This window comes from Hypanus sabinus, chromosome 8, assembly GCF_030144855.1.
Source record: "Hypanus sabinus isolate sHypSab1 chromosome 8, sHypSab1.hap1, whole genome shotgun sequence".
NCBI lineage: Eukaryota > Metazoa > Chordata > Chondrichthyes > Myliobatiformes > Dasyatidae > Hypanus > Hypanus sabinus.
Genome location: NC_082713.1, coordinates 157,269,127 through 157,290,296, shown reverse-complemented (window position 1 = coordinate 157,290,296; position 21,170 = coordinate 157,269,127). Strand labels below are relative to the sequence as shown.

Sequence of the window (21,170 nt, the reverse complement as noted above, 5' to 3'; positions counted from 1 at the left end):
CGGTGCCAAGCTGCATGGGTCCTAGTGCCCTTCCCTTGGACATCATCGGTGGCGTGGAGAGGGGAAGGCCTGCAGCTTGGGCAACTGCCGGTCTCCCATACAACCCTGCCCAGGCCTGCGCCCTGGTCTCTCCATGGTCTCTCGAGACCGACGGATGCCACCACCACCACCACAAAAAACTGACATTAACCAGGCATTCAAGATATTGAGTGCTGCCATCACCAAATAAGAACAGCCCACCCCGATGTACAGTATTTCAAATCGTAGTCAGGCTTGTTTGAAGAAATCTCTGTCCAATTATCATGAGCATATAACCTGCAGCACCTGAGACCCAAACACTTGTACTATGATCAGGAATGCCTACTGTACCAAGTCTAGACCACATTTCAGGCAATCTGATCACTTAGCTGTTCTTTTTGCATACAGGCTAAAGAGCAAGGCTTCAGAGATGAGGACAACAAAGGTCACATGAGGCAGAGGAGTAGCTATGGGATTGCCCTGAGTTGATAGTCTGAACCATGTTCAAAGACATATTAGTGCATCTGAATATATACACCAGAGTTGTCATGGACTTTATAAAAACAGTAATGGCCGTGTATGTTCGCACAAAAGCAAATCCTCCAGGTCTATGACTTCAAAGGAAGAAATTTATCCTTATCTTAAACTGAATCTGTGACTCTTGTGCTAGGTAGTTAAACATGTCTATCTGCATTCCTCATCCTTCCAATATGCCAATAAGAGTATTGTACTTTTTAATTAGATCCCTCCATTCTCAACTCTCAAACTTGATTGACATAATCACTTGTAAGTTCAAACTTGGTTGACATAATCACTCATTATATACACTTAGATGGCCTTCTGTCCTCTCCTATTAGACTCCCCCCTTCTCCAACCCTGTATCTCTTTCACCAATCAACTTCCCAGCTCTTTGCTTCACCCTTCCCCCTCTCAGTTTCACTGATTAGTTTGTATTTCTCCCTCCCCTCCCCCACCTTTTAATTCTAGTCCTGCTGAAGGGTCTTGGCCCGAGGAGTTTACTGTACTCCTTTCCATGGAAGCTGCCTGACCTGTGGAGTTCCTTCAGCATTTATGTATGTTGCTGGGATACACTTGGTGTCAGCTTTATCTGTTACAACTGTACACCTGCTCATTACTACAAAGATCTAATCAATAATCATATGGTGGCAACAATGCATAAAAGCATGCAATCATGATGAAGAATTTCATTTGTTTAGACCAAACATCAAACTGGGAGAGAAATGAAATCTAAGTAACTTTGACCTTGAAATGGTTGTTGGGGCCAGACGGGGTTGTTTGTGGATCTCAGAAACTGGTGATCTTCACACACAACAGTCTCCAGAGTTTACAGATTCAAAACAACATCGAACATCCAGTGAGCAGCAGTTCTGTGGGTGAAAATGCTTTGTTAATGAGAGAGGTCAAAGGAGAATAGCCAGACTGGTTCACGCTGACAGGAATGGGACAGTAGCTCAAGTAACCACACATTACAGCAGTGGTGTGCAGAAAGGCATCTCTGAATGCACAACATGTTGAACTTTGTAGTGCATGGGCTACAGCAGCAAAAGACCATGAACATACAGAAATACACTCAGTGGCCACTTTATTAGGTACTTCGTATACTTAATAAATTGACAACTGAGTGTATAAAACCATAAAATGGGAGTAGAATATGCTATTCAGCCCATTGAGTCTGCCCCACCATTGGATTATGGCTGATTTATTATCCCTCTCAACCCCATTCTCCTGCCTTCTCTCCAAAACATTTGATGCCATTGCTAATCAAAATCCTATCAACCTCCACTTTAATCTGAGGAATTACGATTTTTCATCAGAAAAAAAATAATTATAGGAGAGAACATCACTAGTGAAGCAGCTAGGACACAGCTACTCCATTAATATCTTGGGAGTGTGTTAATTGGCATCCCATAATCATAATCTTCCATTGAGTTAGTTATGCATTTGGCTAATGGAGAGAATTTCTCTTGATTTCCATTGCCTTGAAATATATTCATTGGTATCATTGTTGGTTAGGTACTGCTATAGTATTATATTTATCACTAAGAATCTGATCTTTTGATTTTGGTTAGACCAATCTTTACAAAATATTTCCTATGATTAAGCTTAAAATATCTCAACATCATGTAATATTCAAATTTGTTGCGCTCCCTCTTTCCTAGCCCAGAATTCAGTCTGATGAATTTTCATCGTATCCTCTCCATGCAAATATATCCTGGCAAACTTTACTTGAAGTGTGGACTCATTAAAGCCAAGAACCACTGTAGCAAGATATCTCTGCCCCTTTTTCAAATCCCCTTGATATAAAGGACAGCACATGATTTGCCTTACCTATTTGTCAGGAGCATTTGAGGGGAGGGTGAAGGCAGAGATAGCCAGGAGAGTGATAAGTGGGAACACAAAGTTGCAAGTGTTAGAATCTGCTAAGTCAGGAAGGTGATGGATGGAATCGGTGAGGGATAAAATAGATAATGGAGGAGCTAGAATGGGGTATGTGAAATGGGACAAAATACCAAGATGGGGTGGCGGTGGAAGGAACACAGGAGGTGAAGGTAATCAAAGAAGGCAACTTAAAAAAAAAGCCATAAGGAGTGAAAAGATGAAATATGAAGTAAGCTATGCAACAATATAAAAGGGGATACTAGAAGTTTTTTTCAGATATATAAAGAGTAAAAGAGGCGAAAGTGGAAATCTGACCTTTGGAAAATGACTGGAGAGGTAGTCATGGGGCACAAAGAAATGGTGGACAAATATATTTTGCGTCAGTCTTCACCGTGGAAGACACTAGCAGTGTACCAGAAATACAAGAGTGTCTGGGAGCAGAAGTGAGTGTAGTTGCTATTACTAAGAGGTTGGAAGCTAAAAGGTCTGAAGATAGATAAGGCACCTGTTCCAAATGGATTACGCCTCATGGTTCTGAAAGAGGTAGCTGCAGACAGTGTGGTAGCATTCATAATGATCTTTTGAGAATCTTTGGAGGATTAGCAAATTGCAAATGTCACTGCACTCTTTAAGAAAGGAGGAAGGAAATTATTTTGCAAGTTAGCCTGACTTCAGAGGTTGGGAAGATTTTGGAGTCTATTATTAAGGATGTGGTTTCAGGGTACTTGGAGGCACATGATAAAATAAGCCGATGTCACCATGGTTTCTTTAAGGGGAAATCTTGCCTGACTGTTGGACTTCTTTGAGGAAATAACAGACAGAGCAAACTGAAGGAGAGTCAGTGGATGTTGTATACCTGGATTTTCAGAAGGCCTTTGTCAAGGTGCCGCACATCAGGCTGCTTAACAAGATAAGAACCCACGGTATTACATGAAAGATACTAGCATGGATAGAAGATTAGCTGACTGGCAGGGGGCAAAGAATGAGATTAAGGGGTGACTTTTCTGGTTGGCTGCCAGTGACTAGTGGTGCTCTACAGGGGCTGGTGTCGGGATGCTTCTTTTCAAGCTATATGTCAGTAATTTGGATGATGGAATTGATTGCTTTGTGGTCACTGTTGCAGATGATACAAATATAGGTGAAGGGACAAATGGTGCTGAGGAAGCAGAGAGTCTGCAGAAACTCATAAACAGATAGTTATAGAACACCACAGCACAGAAGCAAGACCCTTGGCCGATTTAGTCCATGCCAAACTATATATCTACCTAGTCCCATAACCTGCATCCAGACTATAGCCTTCCATATCACTCCCATCCAGGTACTTGTCCAAATTTCTCTTAAATATTGAACCCACATCCACCACTTGTGCTGGCAGCTCATTCCAGACTCTCACCAACCTCTGAGTGACGAAGTTTCCCCTCATGTTGCCCTTAAACATTTCACCTTTCACCCTTAACCCATGACCTCTGGTTCAAGTCATTCATCTTATCAATACCCTCATAATACTGTATACCTCTAACAAATCTTTCCTCATTGTCCTACATTCTAGGGAGTGAAATCCCAACTTTATGTGTAACCCAGGTCCCAGCAACAAACTTGTTATTTTTCTCTGCTCTCTTTCAATCTTGCTGATATCTTTCCTGCAGGTAGGTGAGCAGAACTGTACACAATACTCCAAATTAGGCCTCACTGACATCTTCAATATTACATCCCAATTTCTGTGCTCAATACTAAACAAGAGGAAATCTGCAGATGCTGGAAATCCAAGCAACACAAACAAAATGCTGGAGGAACTTAGCAGACCAGGCAGCATCTATGGAAAAGATTACAGTCAACATTTCAGGCTGAGACCCTTCAGGAGGACTGGAGGGAAAAAAACATCTTTTCCATAGATGCTAGACACTGCCTGACCCGCTGAGTTCCTCCTGCATTTTGTGTGTGTTATGTATTCATTACTTTGATTTATGAAGGCCAATGTGCCGAAAGCTTTCATTATGGCCCTAACTTTATGTGATGTTACTTTCAAGGAATTATGTATCTGTATTCCCAGATCTACTCTGTTTCACTACACGCCCTACCATTTACTGTGTAAGACTTACTCTGGTTTATCCTCCCAGAGTTCAACACACACGTGACACTTTTCTGCTTTAAATTCCATTTGCTATTTTTCTGCTCATTCTTCCAGCTGTTCCAAAACCCACTGCAAGCTTTTATATCCTTCCTTGCTGTCCACTACACTCCAGTGTTGGTGTCACCCCTAAATTTGCAAATCCAGCTTACTACATTATCACCCAGATTGTTAATAAGAATGACAAACAACAGCAGACCTAGCACCAATCCCTATGGCACACCACTAGTCTCAGGCCTCCAGTCAGAGAGGCAGCTCTCTACTACAAACCTCTGGCTTCTTCTGCAAAGCCAATTACCTCCTCATCTTCATTGTCAAGCATCTGAACCTTCTTGACCAGCCTCCTATATGTGCCCTTGTTAAATGACTTGCCAAAGTCCATGTAGACGACATCCACTGCCTTGCCTTCATCAACTTTCCTGGTAAGTTCCTTGAAAAAATATAGGTTTGTTTAGATGTCACCTACAAAGCACAAAACCATGCTGACTATTCCAAATCAGTCCCTCTCTATCCAAGTCAGTCAATTACAGTTAATTGGGACACATCAGGACCACTATGTTATGGCCCAATTAAGTGGCTGCCCCAATTACATGAAGTTTCTTGGAAAACAGTTTTTATTAAAAAGGCAATCTACCTTTTAACTGAGGAACATGTTTGTATTTAAATGAAATACCTAACAAATTAGAGCACAACCAATATTACTACTGGGTATTAATTGCTAATAACTCTTGATAGAGGAATTCATATAGTGTATGCTGCCATGTTCTTTTGATTGCCTGTACATGAACAAAGTCAGCACAGACACCTAGTGCAGATAATGGCTGCCCAGTGAACTGGAATCCACTGTACTTATATATCCAGTTCCTTAGAAAATCAGCAAATAACTTACTGATAATATAAATGTGCAAAGAAGTGGCAGGTGGAATTTAGTGTAGGGAAGTGAATCATCATGCATTTTGATAGAAAGAATAAAGACATAGACTATTTTCTAAATGGGAAGAAAATTCAAAATTCAGAGGTGCAAAGAGACTTGGGACTCATTGTGCCAGCTTCCCTAAAGGTTAACTTGCAGGTTGGAGGCCGGGCCCTTCTGTTGGTGCTGCCCCCAGCGTTTGCTCCATGGAAGAACAAGCTGGATTGGGCAACTTACCATCTATCTACAGTCATACCAAACTGGCTGGTGATGTAGTCGTACCAGCACCAGATGCCGAGATGAATGGACTGAGTTTGAATCCAGTCGGCTTCTTGCATGCTTTCTATCCATGCTGGGTTGAGCGTCAAGCTAGCAAGTCAGTCTCATTAAAAAAAAGTCAACTGTAATGAAAAAAATGTTGCTCGATGTGCCGTAGAGCGTAAAAAGGAACGACAACAATAAAAGTCATGCCACTCAGGGACTTAGCAATTCTTTTTCTTTGTGACTGTATGTTTTCCTGAAATTGTAACCATATGTGTAATTTGTTCTATGTACACTCTGCTGTTGACCTTGGCCGAAAGGAACACTGTATGGTTTGGCTGTAGTCATATATGGCTGAATGATAATTGAACTTGAGATTGAGTCAATGGTTAGGAAGGCAAATGCAACATTAGCATTCGATTTGAGAAGACTAGAATATATTTTAGCAAAAATGTAATGCTGAATCTTAATAAGGTAGTGGCCAGACTCTACTTGTTTTGGACCCCTTATCTAAGAAAAGATGTGCTGGCATTGGAGAGGTTCCAGCGGAGGTTCATGAGAATTATCCCTGGAATGAAAAGGTTAAAGTATTAGGAGCTTTTAATGGCTTTCGGTCTGTACTTGCTGGAGTTTAGAAGAATGTGGGGGCTTCTCATTGAAACCTATTGAATATTGAAAGGCCTAGACAGAGTGCATGTGGAGAGGATGTTTCCAATAGTGAGTGAGTCGATAGCCTGACGGCACAGCCTCAGAATAGAGGGATACCCATTTAGTACAAAAATGAGGAGGAATTTCTTTAGACAGAGAGTGTTGAATCTGTGGAATTCATTGCCACAAGCAACTGTGGAGGCCAAGTCATTGAGTATATTTAAAACGGAGACTGATAGGTTCTTGATTAGTCAGGCCAGCAAAGGTTACCAGGAGAAGGCAGGAGAATGGTTTTGTGAGGCATAATAAATAGGCCATGATAGAACTGTGGAGCTGACTTAATGAGTTGAATGACCTGATTATGCTCCCATGTTTTATGTTCTGAAATTGGAAATTCAATATTCATCCCATTGGTTTCAGACTACACAAATGGAATATGAACTGTAGTTCCGCTAGTTTGCACTCACTTATGCACTCAGTGGTGAATACCAATGATGGAGAGCTCAGAGTGGGAATTGAATGGAAAGCTGAAACGGCATGCAACTGGGAGCTCAGACTGGGCGTTGCTGGTATTCTATAAATTTGTTGCCTAGTTTCTACTTCGTCTTGCCGATGTGGGGAAGCCACGTTGGGATTACTGAATGCTGTAGATGAAAGTTGGAGAAAGTGCACGTGAAACTTTGCTTCACCTGTAAGAGCTGTGTTAGTACCTGGGTGGTGGTTAGGGAGGAGGTGTGAAAGCAAATAAAAGCAGCTGCAGGGGAAAGTGCCAGGGGTCAGGGAATTAGGGACATCGGTGGGCATAAGGGATAAGCTGTCCAGGGAGTCACAGAGGGCGTGGACCCTGCAGAAAGATGGGGAGAAGTTGTGGCTAATGGTGGGATGTTGCTGCAGCTAGCATATGTGTCTAAAGATGATGTACTGGATGCAAGGGCTAGTGTAATTAAGTTTAGTAAATGACATGGGACTGAGCTACTATATATGATGGCCTGCATCAGTATAAGGAAATATCAAACAAACGTTGGAGTAGAACATTCACACTGTTGTATCTGCTCCATCATTCAATAAAATCATTACTGATTTTTACCTCAGCACTACATTCCTGCAGTAAAGTGCATCTTTTCTTCCCATATCATCTGAAAATCTATTGATCTTTGCTGTGAATAGAGCCAGTGACTTAACTCCTACTCTTGTCTTGAGTATATAACTGTAGGATTCATATCATATGGATGAAGAAATTTTCGTCCCATTTTAGCCCTCATTTAGAAAGGCTGACCCCTTATTTTCAATCTTTAACTCCCGACGCAGGACGCAGCCACCATATCCCCATAGCTACCCTGCCAAGCTCTGTAACAATGTTTATACTTCAACAGGGAATGGGAGCAATGGTGAGGAGTGGGGTTGAGAACGGCTGAGGCTCCAAACAAGTGAAGAAAAATAGCTGTCACAATTCAGACATCTGTTGAAACCAAAACAGAAAATTAATTGCATTACATGACCTTAATGTGCTTAATAAATATATGGACCTCACCAGTAGAATGCAGCTAATCTGAACTGGGAAATAGATAACTTTGACTTTCCACTAATTATTCATGGAAATTCCTCTTGGATCAGCCTGTGAAATGGGAATTCTCTTAAGGTGAAGACATCATGATCTGCATTATCAGTTGGTCTGTTACACAGGCTAGAAAAGAATTAGTACTTAAAAAACCTTTAACAAAAGTGAAAAAATAGTGCTCAATTTAGTTTACTGTATAAATAAATAGCAACAAGTGTTAATATTTCTGGAAATCTATGAAATTGATGGCAGATTCTACATATAATTATAAAGGCATCTGTTGAAATCCCTGGAGATACTAACATTTGAGGAACAAATTTCCCATCCTTGAGTAAGTTCTATGGTCAACTAAAGTGATATAACAACTGTTGTCAACAAAACTACACTTTGAAGTATTAAAAGATGTTGTTTTAATTTATTAAACTAGCAACAGCTTCATGAGCCATTAAATTTGCATATATTTGTTCATTCACTGTAATGGCAATTATATGTTTGCATCAAAGGCTTGACATTATCATTAAATTAAGATACCTTAAGGTAAAACAAGGTGTTCTTTTCCCAATAGGGAGAAGAATTGGAGTGCAGGTTTGATTGAAACCAATCAGCTTGAAACTCTCCTACATTGATTGAAACAAAAATGTTTTAAAAAATCCTAAAAGCATGTTTACAAAGTTAATTTTAAATGAACTGACACATTTGTGAAAATATTGTTATATGATGAAAAAAACATTAAAAATAGGCAGTCTTTTCATGACTCTGAAATTTAATGTAAAGAACTACATGCTCTTTGTTCTTTCTCTCTATACCTTGATATTAGAAACTATTTAAATAAAAGCAGGACATGCTGGAAATACTCCTACATATCAATAAATAAAACAGGTCAGGCATCTTCTCTGGAGAGAGAAGAGCAGTGTTAACATTGCACATTGAAGATCTATTATCACAATTAGCCAGCTGACATAAATACCGAAAAAGCTGGTTAATAGAAATAATTGATTTCAATTTGGAATCATGGTGGAGGGAGCTGTCATTTGCTTAGTTGGTAATAAAAAAAAACAAAGTGCTCCCTAAATTATTTCCACTGTTTCCCCTTTTCTAAAGCTTGAAACATTTTTGATTTTTACCTTAAATTTGATGAGGGGCCATTGACCAAAAATGTCAATTTTGCTTCTGTCTCCAAAGATGCTCTCTGAATTCACCCTGCAGTTTGAAAGTGTTGGCCAGAAAGAACAACAGTCTACAAATCAGTGAATTTGAATGAATCAAGGACAGTGGAAGCAGATGGACCAATTGCCTTTGTTCTTGTCATGATGAAGGAGATGAAGGCTGTCATTTTGTGAAGGCACTCTGTTCTCCATTTTAAGTCAGTTGCTTGGCTTGATCAGTTTTTTAAAGAAGACACAATGATGCTCCAGATTATCTGCTGGACTACAGATAATTTCCAAATAAGTTATTTGTGATTTGTTCTTTGGTTGGATATAACATACAGGTTTTTGACTGTCTTACGTGAATCAAGCTGTTTGCTGACTGACAATAAAGAGCCATAAGTTATCAATTGTCATCTGCGGGAAGACCCTCTTATTGAATGGATGCTGGCCTGGAGCAGAGCCAATAAAAACATGTTAAAGGTCAGGCACATGACCTACAACCAATGACACTGAAATACAATATCTGAATTGGTAAGAAATAGATATAAAGCAGATGCTTCAAATGTGCTGGAGGCATTAACTCTGTAGGAGAACAAATGTCATAGATGTGCGGTGCCCCATGGACACGTGGAGATTTGAAACTGGAGTACAAGGAACATGTGGCCAGCAGCAGAAACTCCTTTTTATGGTAATATCTTTTCTAATCTTTGACTGTTCGTAGAAGATTAGGAAAACTTAGCTGTGCACACAGGTATTGGTTCTGTGAGTTCATGTGTTCTTCCATTGATAGAAAAAGGGTACTTGTTGGTAAATACAGATCTCTCTGTGCCTCTCTGATTATTATTACAAGGGTTGAGTCATGTGACAAAAGGGATAAGCTAAGTCTGATGTATCAGTATTACAATGGAGTAAAGGGAATTATGAGGGAGGAGCTGGCCAAAGTTGATTGGAAGCGGACATCAGCAGAGATGACGGCAGAACAACAATAGCTGGAGTCTCTGGGAAGAATTTGGAATATGTGGGATAATACATCTCAAAATGAAGTATTCTAAAGGGAGGAAGAGATAACTGTGGCTGACAAGTGTAGTCAAAGACAGCATAAAAGGAAAATAGAGGGCATCTAACATAGCAGCTATTAGAGGGGAGTTAGAGGATTGGAAAGCTTTTAAAAACAACAGAAGGCAACTGAAAAAGCCATAAGGAGGGAAAAGATGGAATATGAAGGTAAGCAAGCAAATATAAAAGAGGATACCAAAAGCAGCAGGAAAGCATTGACCAACACCTCCCCCATTTACTTCAGCAAAAAAAATCAGCACCTCCACCCACCAAGCAAGCAATAGCAAAGCCCCCAAGAAATACCATGATCTGCAGTTCAACAAAAACTAATTGTTCACCTGACAATACCACATACCAGAGGCTCTCTCTCTCCAATAAATGGGCAGAGAGATATCACACAACGTGAGGAGAGACCAACATGACAAAGTAAAAACACTCGCATTGTTCAAATCTGCCACATTGCTTTTTTCCCCCAAGTTCTCTGACTTGAGAATGGCAACAAACTCTCCCCTACCAATGGGAAGGGGGGGGGGGGGGTATCCAAGTACAGAGCCTTCCAACAGCTGAACTGCTGTTCCTGATATTCCATCTTGTCACACAATGCTTCAGACAGCAGCACTGGCTTAGAATCGGCACATCGCTAGGGCCACAAAGCCTCAGTACTCTGAATGTAAGCTTGGCTTGTCTTCTAGGCCATGTCCTTGGGATATCGATAAATGACCAGTTGGTGAGCCCCGAGAGCGGAAACCAAAGTCATAAAGAGCCGAAGTCTGCAGACATCTGTAGGTCAAGGTCTTTGACAGAATCTGATCCACCTTGAAAAGGGAAAGGAGAGACATTAAAGGTAGAAATTCAGCTGTTTCTACAGATGAGATTGAGTAAGTTGCTGTCTAATGCCATTGTAGTTCCACCTAAGGAGAAAGTGCTTGGGAAGCTGAAAAGTTTGAAGGTAGATAAGTCACCTGGACAAGATGGTCTACACCCAAGGTTATGAAAGAGGTAGTTGGAGAGATTGTGGAGGAATTAGTGATAATCTTTCAGGAATCACTAGATTCTGGAATGGTTGAGGATGGGAAAATTGCAAATGTCACTCCATTCTTTAAGAATTGAGGAAGGCAGAAGAAAGGAAATTATAGGCCTGAGAGCCTGACTCCAGTGGTTAGGAAGTTGTGGGAGTCCATTTTTAAGGTTGCAGGTTCAGAGTACTTGGAGGTGCATGATTAAAATGGCCGAAGTCAGCATGGTTTCCTTAAGGGGAGATCTTGCCTGCCGAATCTCGTGGAATTCTTTGAGGAAATAACAAGCAAGATAGACAAAGGAAAATTGGTAGATATTGTATACTTGGATTTTCAGAACGCCTTTGATAAGGTGCCACACGCAAGGCTGTTTAACAAGTTAAAAGCCCATGGTATTATAGGAAAGTTTCTAACATGGATAGAGCATTGGCTGATTGGCAAGAGGTAAAGAGAGGGAATAAAAGGAGCTTTTTCAGTTTGGGTGCTGTGACTAGTGGTGTTTCACAGGGGTGTGTATTGCGACCGCTTCTTATAATGTTATATGTCAATGACTTGGGTGACAGAATTGATAGCTTTCTGGCAAAGTTTTGAACGATATGAAGATAGGTGGAGGGGTAGTGCTGAGTGAGGAAGCAGGGAGACTGCAGAAGGACTCAGATGGCAAAGAAGTGGCAGATGGAATATATGGTCATACACTTTGGTAGAAGGAATAAGGGCATAGAGGGAAAAAAATTCAAAAATCTGCCGTGTAAAGGGAATTAGGAGTCCTTGTGCAGGATTCCTTAAAGGTTAATTTCCAGATTGAGTTGGTGGTGAGGAAGTCATTTCAATGTTAGCATTCATTTCACGAGGATGAGAATATAAAAGCAATATTGAGGCTTTTTAAGGCATTTGTTAGACTGTACTTGGAGTATTGTGAGCAGTCTTGGGCCCCTTATCTAAGAATTGTCCAAAGAAGATTCACTGGAGTGATTTTGGAAATGAAAAAGATACATATGGGGAGCATTTGATGACTCTGGGCCTGTACTCAACTGGACTTTAGAACAATGAGGGAGATTCTCTTTGAAACATCGAATATTGAAAGGCCTAGGCAGAGTGCACATGGAGAGGATTTTTCCTTCAGTGGGAACCTTAGGACCTAAGGACACAGCCTCAGAACCGAGTGCATATAGAAGTCATTGAGTATATATAAAGCAGAGGTTAATAGGTTCTTGACAATGGGATGGATGGGATGGGGGGGGGGGGGGGAATAATGAATCAGCCATGATGGAATGGTACTGAATGGTCTAATTCTGTTTCTATGTCTTATGGTCTTATATTTGTTCCCATCTGTTAAGGCATATTAAGCGTGTTTGTTTTTGTGTGCAACCATTTAGTGTTGAATAACAACCATTTCTGGGATATCAATAATTTAAAGTAAAAACTAGAAGGATTAGGGAGAATGGGGATGTTTTTCCTTGGAATATGTCTAAGCAGTGGAGTTGGAGGTGTAGAACACATTGTCCAAGAAGGAAGTAGGGACAGAAAAGTACTTGGTTATATCCCTGTAGAGGTAGTAAGCTGTAATTCATCAGATTGGGACACCAGATTTTGCTTTTGTTTTCACCCTCCAAGGATGTGATGGCTGAACGGTCCTGTTGTGTAATTTCCCTGATTCTTTTCAACATGTGTTAATTTGCCTTTCAGTTTGCAAATGCTTTGAGAAGTGCTGTAACAAAAAAAAACTGGGCAGAACAAGAATATTCATTTGTTTGATGAGGTTTAGTAGATGCATTCAAGCTTAATTGATTACTGAGACCAAGCTATCCGAACTCAGAAGAATTCCCTTTTAAGCATCACAACTAATAAAATGGAATGGCTGTACCAAACCAATAGATATCATTTAGGCATTCAACCTGTGCCTTTCTAGTCATGTTCTGCAGTTGGTAGAGTGAGAGTAGTGTATCAGGTGTGTCCAAGAGGAAGGTGAAAGCTTTTGACAATAGAAAGCAGATTTTCATATTGTGGACAATTATTTTTGTAGTAATATGCATTGTCCATCATTTTATCTTCTGAAGGGTGAGATTTATTCCATTGCCAGTTGCAATGACAAAGTTTCCAAATTCATGTTAGCACATTTGTTATCTGATTCCTAATTGCAGATTTCACTAGCTATTGCATCTTGTCTTACTGCTGTAACATTTCTGAATGTTTTACTGACACTTCTGAAATGTTTTAAACATATATAACTATGTGATTTACTTACTTTGATAAATAAGCAGTTTTATTGACAGCCAGAGTCTTCTGCTTGTTGAAATAAGATATACATTGTCAATTTGTCTGATAATTTGTTGTAAATTTCTATGTATTGATATAAATATTTACATACCTAATGCATGCTTAGAAATCAATTATATCACTATTTGTTTTGTAAATATGATATAATTCTGTTATTTTTACAAACTAAAGCAGATTAGATAAAATAAGCTCAAGTGCTCCCTCTACCGGTCAATGGGCTTACTGTATACAGTATACCATTGCTCCTTCATTCCAACTGCAATATTAAACAAATAGCATGCAAAATGTTATAGGTGTATATTAACTGAAGATGTTCTGTAATTGAAATCATGATGAACAAAATACACTGAAATGCAAAGGAACAGTACCCTTTGCTACAATAGATGTTTAAGAGCTTTGGGTAGCCAAAATAGAGTTATAAATGAAAACTATTTAAGTCAGTGCTTGAGGAATGACCGTTTAGAGTATTGTTAAGTAATTATTAAACTACCTGCTGATGCTCATTAAGATGGCTTTTGATGGATTGTGCCTTCTCAAAATACGGACTAGTTGACTGAAAGACAATAGGTTGTTGCTGCAGGGCAGTTTGTGTGTTTCTTGCAATGATCACCAGGTAGCAAGAGTTTTGAAAAAAGGCTGAGAAGAAATCTGCAAGAAAATCAAAATGAAAAGAAAAGATTTTTATATTTACATAATGAAAAGTAAGAGCCGTAAACATTGAGATCAATTGGCAAAAATCGAGGAATGGGTGCATGTCTCTTTGACCTTGCACTGCCGTTTAACAAAATCACAGCTGAATCTTACATTTCCACTAATCACCATATCTAATAATTGGTTTTCCATAAGAACAAGCACAGGGATAAGATATTTTCCCCTCCAAGTAATCCTTTATTGATTCTTGAACTTGTTTCTAAAAAAAACCTAAAGAACCCATTCAGAGTGATTTTGTGAAGAAAAATAAAGAAATGGCAAATATGGTGAATAATTACTTTGCATCAGTATTTCGAGTAAGAGGACAAGATAATGACCATCTGAGAACAGTGCATAAAATCAATTGTGAGCAAACAGCAGCAATGAAAAATACAACAGCACTAAAGCATGAAAAATCGCCAGAGTTGGATGATTTCCATGACATTTTAAAGGAAGATGACAACACTATAGATACTCCAACTATATTTTTCTAAGTTCTTTTTTTCTAATTATAGGAGATATTTTGGGAATTGTTTCTTTAAATTGGAAAACTTTGTACTTCACTTATTTTAAGGAATGTGAAAAATGGATTCTGGTGACTTGTAGATGAATTACAGTTTAACTGAGTTTTTGAAAGTGCACCTATTTCCATTTCCTGATACAGGGGTGTAGAAGCCAACTGAAACACTGTTCTTATCACTGTTCTAGCTGGGTTCAACCAGCACAGCTTCAGGAGTAGATCATGTGCGCATTGCTATTCATCAAGGCCGTGACTGAAACCCTCATTCCCACTGACTTGCCATGAACACAAGGGGTATTTTTTGTCTCTGTGTGAAGCTTTATGCCATCCTGATTTCAGTAGAAATTGAATCATTCTGAGCTACCTTGGTTAAATGGATGAAATTAAGTTAGTAATAGATGTAATCATTAATATGAAAGAAACAGACAAAATCACATGTCATAGCATATTTAAGTGAAATGAAATGTTCCTTACATTGGCATATACTGCCTCCAGTATATAGATGGTTTAATGATTTTTAAAATTTGCTTATTAAATCTATTGCTCTTTGCATTATTCAAACCTGATGGCATTTTAGCTTCATTATTAATGTTGACATTTATTTAATGCATTTGTGCTACTGACATTAATTGTGTAAATTTCCCAATAAACTAACTGTACGATGTTATGGATATAAAGTACGTATATTCTACCAAAGTTTATATCTGCTCATTTTTAAAATATATTACTTAACATCATAAGTCTTAGTCTGAATCAGATATTATTATAATAGAAACATGCTATTTGGTCGCCATGTTCACACCAACTGTCAAGTATCTTTATATAAGATAATTATGTAAGGTAATTCCATCTATTAGCACCTGGTTGATAACTTTCTATGCTCTGGTAGTTCAAATGCCTGTCCAGATACCATTTAAATGTTACACATTTGTACATGTTATACATGCTTCTAGCACCCATTCAGGCAGTGAGTTCCAGATTCTGGGTGGAGAAGTGCTTCCTCAGGATCCCTTAAATCTTTCACCCCCTTACTTTAGATATAACTGCTGGGAGAAAAGCTTCTTACTCTTTACCCTATCAATACTCCTCATAATTTTATATACTCTTGATTAGGCCTCCCTCAGCCTCCTTCACTGCTAGGAAAACAAGCCAAACTAGCCTCTCCTCATGACCAAAACTCCCCCCAAAATGTTGCTATTGGCATCTTGTTATTGGTATTGGTTTAGTATTGTCACATGTATCCATATCTAAGAAAGGATGAGCTGGCATTGGACGTGGTCCAGCAGAGGTTTACGAGAATGATCTCGGGAATGAAAGGGTTAATGTATGAGGAGTGTTGATGGCTCTGGACCTGTACTTGCTGGAGTTTAAAAGAATGAGGATGGATCTCATTGAAATCTACTGAATATTGTAAAACCTAGATAGAGTGGATGTGGAGAGGATGAAACTGATAGTGGGAAAGTCTACGACCCAAGGGCACAGTTTCAGATTAGAAGGGCATCCATTTAGAACAGAGTTGTGGAGATGTTTCTTTAGCGAGAGGGTGGTGAATCTGTGGGGAATTCATTGACACATAGCTGTGGAAGCTAAGTGATTGGGTATATTTAAAGTGGAGATTGATAGCTTCCTTGATTAGTCAGGGTGTCACAGATTACAGGGAGAAGGTAGAAGAAAGTCTGGAGTGGGAGCAGAAATCATCCATGATGGAATATTGGAGCAGGCTCGATGGGCTGTGGCCTAAATCAGCTCCTATGTTTTATGGTCTTATGGTTGCAAGATACAGTGAAAAGCTTGTCTTGCACACTGTACATACAGCTCAAATCATTACACAGTGCATCAGGCTAAAAGAATACCAATTAAAAATAAAGCTACAGAATAAGTGAAGTGCAGTTAAATAATATAATACAAGATCATAACAAGGTATTTGAAATTAAAACGGTTTCTTTATAGTACCTGGTTGTCCTCTTCAACTGAGAAACTATTGGTTACGTTTACTATTCATTTTAAATATATTTTCAGTTTTGCTGAATTACTTTAAAAGTATTTATACTATTTAGTTGGGCTTTTACTTTAAATAATATCTTCATTTCAGTTTATGGCACTTTTTTTCCATCAGAATAGTTTAAAATAAGTAATCACTTAATTTCCTTTGAGGGAATTCTCCAAAATTGCATGACAATGGTAACTTTAATTACCATGCTGTAATATAAATGTTCAGCATATATTGAGAAATTCAATATCAGCAGCATTTAAATACATTGTTGTAATTTTATTTAAAGCCAGATCAATGTTGAGATAGGCTAAGTGTTGTTTGAAATGGTCACTTCACTAGACTAAGCATTTTAACCCATTGCAAGTTTGTGCAATTCTACCTTGTGCATCTTCCCATGATTAATTTTCATATAATATGAGGATCTTTGAACAGCACTTAGTTACATTTTAATATTTTTAGCATTACATCATTCATCACCCATCAGGACATACAATATCAGGTCAACAACTGATGTTTATGAAGCACCCTTTACTGAGTACAAGATCCAAATCAAAAGTGAGATTGGATCAATGGAAGAAGTATTAGGACAGGTGATCAAAAATTTATTTGAGGGGTTGGTTTTAAAATACATCTTATGGAAGAGATAGAAAGGTTGAGGAAGGATAGGAAGGACCTGTAAGATATGAGCAAAGTCCACACACCACTCGTAAGCAAAAGGAAATGTGGGATGCACAGGACATCAAAATTTAAGATTGATTCTTCAAAGGTTAAATTGAAAGATGTAGAAGGATACTGACACAAAATTCTGCCGACGTTTGAATCTGGAGCAGAAAAAAACTAAACTGCTGGAGGAAGCTAGCAGGTCAGGCAGCATCAGTGGAGTGGAATAGAAGGGCAGGCTGGATATGGAAGCATTTTAAAAGAAAGACAATTTCAAATTGAATGTCTTGATGGAGAGGAAGCTGTTGTTGTTAGCAATCTCAGAAGGATGAATGGGATTTAATGTGAATTAAAAAATGACACAAAGAATTTTGGATGGAGATTTATTGGAAGTGATAGTTGGGAAGCTCACTATCTAATCAATGTTACAGTTGAGGCGATCGTGAAGAGAAAAAAAATAGTACATGCTAGAAATACAAAATAACGTCAGGAAAATGCTGGAAGTACTCAGAAAGTCAGGCCAGACCTGTGGGAAGAGAAAAAAATTAACATTTCAGTTTGATGAATTGTCTTTGATCTGTTCAAAGGTCCAAGGTTCATTTTATTATCAAAGTATGCATGTACAATACAATTTTGCTATTTGTCTTCTCCAGATAGCTATTAAATACACAAAAATCATTGGTGCCAATGAAAGAAAAGACATTAACTCTACTTCCATCATGAAAAAGAAAAGAAACAAAACTTGCAGACCCCAAAATCCTCCCTCTCCCAAGCAAAAATAAAGACAATAACAGTCCCTGACTTGGTCACTTGCAGAGAAAAGCAGCAACAATAACAGTCCCTAACTCTGTCACCCTCAGAAAAAAACAGAGATAATAATGGTCCCCGACCCCATCTCTCGCAGAAAAACCATTTGATAATAACAGTCCCCGACCCCATCATTTGCAGAGAAAAACAGTCCCCAACCCTGTAACTCCCAGAAAATACAGTGCCAGTGGCACCAAACTCCTAACCTTCACTCCCCCAACACAAAAATTAATGGTTCACCCCCCTCCCACTGCCAATTGGCCACAAGAAAGAAAGCACCAAAAAACAGAAGGAAACCAATATGAAGTACAATCCAATAATCACATAAATCTCAGAATATTGGAAACTTTTTCATCTACATACGAGGAAAGCAGCTGCATGGGCTGAATGTTAACTCTAATCTCTCTTCCAATAATGGTGAACAAATAGGGTATTAGCAACAGATAGATGAAACAGGAGTGGAGATGGACAATATAGAGCTGAAGATCAATGATCTTTATGATTTAACAGATCTAGGGTTGAATATTTCGTTCAGCATCAGACAGACTGGAGGCTGTGAACAAATTGATTCAACCTGACACAGTGACCTCGGATGATGGTGGAAACGATGGCTATGGAATATGGAATGGATCTTCATAATATTTAATTGGAGATAATCTCTGCTCACCTGCGTTACACCAGCAAGTTAAGAACAGAAATAAATGAAGATGCAGATAGTATTGAGGAAGCAGGGAGACTACAGAAGGACTTGGACAGGTTCGGAGAATGGGCAAAGCACTGGCAGATGGAATATATAGTATTGTAGGGAAACGTATGACCTTGCACTTTGGTGGTAGGAACAAAGGCATTAACTATTTTCTAAATGGGGAGAAAAAAATTCAAAAATCAGGAACAAAGGGACTTGGGAGTCCTTGTGCAGGATTCCTTAAAGGTTATCTCGTAGGTTGAGTTGATGGTAAGGAAGGCAAATGTAATGTTAGCATTCATTTTGAGAGGACTAGAATATAAGAGTAAGGATGTGACGTTGAGGCTTTATAAGGCTTTGGACAGACCACACTGATATTGTGAGTAGTTTTGGGCCCCTTATCTAAGAAAAGATGTGCTGGCATTGGAGAGGTTACAGGGGAAGTTTATGAGAATGATTCCAGGAATGAAAGGGTTAACATTTAAGTCCATTTAATGTCTCTGGGCCTGTACTAAATGGATCTTAGAAGAATGAGCAGAGATCTTATTGAAACCTATGGAATTTTGGAAGGGCTATACAGAATGGATATGGAAACAGTGTTTCCTTTGGTGGGTGAGTCTAGGATCAGGTGTCAGAATGGAGAGATGTCCATTTAGAATAGAGATGAGAAGAAAACTCTTTAGCCAGAAGGTGGTGAATCTGTGGAATTCATTGTCACCCATAAATATTAGTCTCTGAATTTTTTAAAGCAGAGATTGATAGGTGTTTGGTTAGTCGAGGCGACAAAGGTTACAGAGATAAGGCAGGAGATTGAGAGAAATAATGAATCAGTCACAATGGAATTTCAAAGCAGACTTGATGAGCTGAATGACCTAATTCTGCTCATAAGTCCTATGGTCAATGAAGTTGAAAGGTTTGGGAATGATGTCAGTTCACCTTTGGAATGCAAAATTGCAGCTTTGGTCAATGAGTAGAAGTGCATTCGGTGTCAAAGATAGATCCTTGGGAGGGGATGGAGGATAAATTTAAGAATTAATCATAATATTCGCAAAATGCTGGAGGAACTCAGCAGGTCAGGTAGCATTGTCAACCTAACCCTTCATCAGGACTTCCGGTCTTTTGAGATATTCGATCTCGGCCTGAAATATGGGCTGTTCATTACCCTCCATAAATGCTGCCAGACCTGCTGATTTCCTCCAGCATTTTACATGTTATCCAACATTTCCAGCATTGCAGAATCTCTTGTGTAATCACAATCCTCTTTTTCTCAAGTATGACGTCGGCAATTGCTCAGTCTTTAGCCCTTCTCCTCCCATACCCACTTGAGACCCTTGTCACCACTCTGAGTTTTATTTTGCCTCAGTCAATCACATTAGGACATCCATTCCCATGATCTGGAAGTGTGAGGCCCAGAGGCAAGCGGCCTCTGCAGAATGCAAACTGAGAAATGGGTGAGATGGTTCATAGAAATATAGAAAACCTGCAGCACAATACAGGCCCTTCAGCCCACAATGTTGTGCTGAACACGTACTTACTTGAGAAATTACCTAGGGTTACCCATCACCCTCTATTTTTCTAAGGTCCATGTAACTATCCAGGAATTTCTTAAAAGACCCTATCGTATCCGCCTCCACCACCGTCACCGGCAGCCCATTCCATGCACTCACCACTTTCTGCGTAAAAAACTTACCCCTGACATCTCCTCTGTACCTACTTGCAAGCACCTTAAAACTGTGCCCTCTCATGCTAGCTATTTCAGCCCTGGGAAAAAGCCTCTGACTATCCACATGACCAATGCCTGTCATCATCTTGTATACCTGTATCAGGTCACCTCTAATCCTCTGTCTCTCCAAGGAGAAAAGGCCAAGTTCACTCAACCTGTTCTCATAAGGCATGCTCCCCAATCCAGGCAACATCCATGTAAATGTCCTCTGCACCCTTTCTATAGTTTCCACATCCTTCCTGTAGTGAAGTGACCAGAACGGAGTACAGTACTCCAAGTGGGGTCTGACCAGGGTCCTAAATAGCTGTAGCACTACCTTTCAGGTGTTAAACTCAATCCCATGGTTAACAAAGGCCATGCATCATGTGCCTTTTTAAAAAAAAATTATTTATTAGTTTTTCAAAACATTTTACAAATTAAAAACCCCAAATCCCAATGAGGAACATTAAAACAGTGCAAAATTAAGCATACAATAACAATATGCTACAAAGGAAGAGAATTTAGCAAAAAAAAAAGCACCTAAATTAAAGACAAGTAAGCTTAGTGTCCTCCCCAAGCCCCACAACACAAGAAAAAACAACAGCAACTCCAGACCAACCACAACACAATATAGAGAGTATAAGTCAGGACAGCCAGACTCCCAGACTGTGAATACACTCAGCAACAGAG

General features: G+C 39.3%; 1 protein-coding gene across 4 annotated transcripts in view; it reads left to right on the top strand.

Moving 5' to 3' along the window:
* Positions 1-21,170, top strand: part of tspan12 (tetraspanin 12) — a 73,170-nt gene that overhangs the window by 2,414 nt on the left and 49,586 nt on the right. For 2 of the 4 annotated variants that reach the window (XM_059978323.1, XM_059978318.1), the window contains exon 2: positions 9,109-9,762. The exons of the other annotated variants lie outside the window; for them this stretch is intronic. The gene's annotated coding sequence lies outside the window, so the exon portion shown is untranslated. The remainder of the gene's footprint in view (positions 1-9,108; positions 9,763-21,170) is intronic. 4 annotated transcript variants of the gene reach the window in all.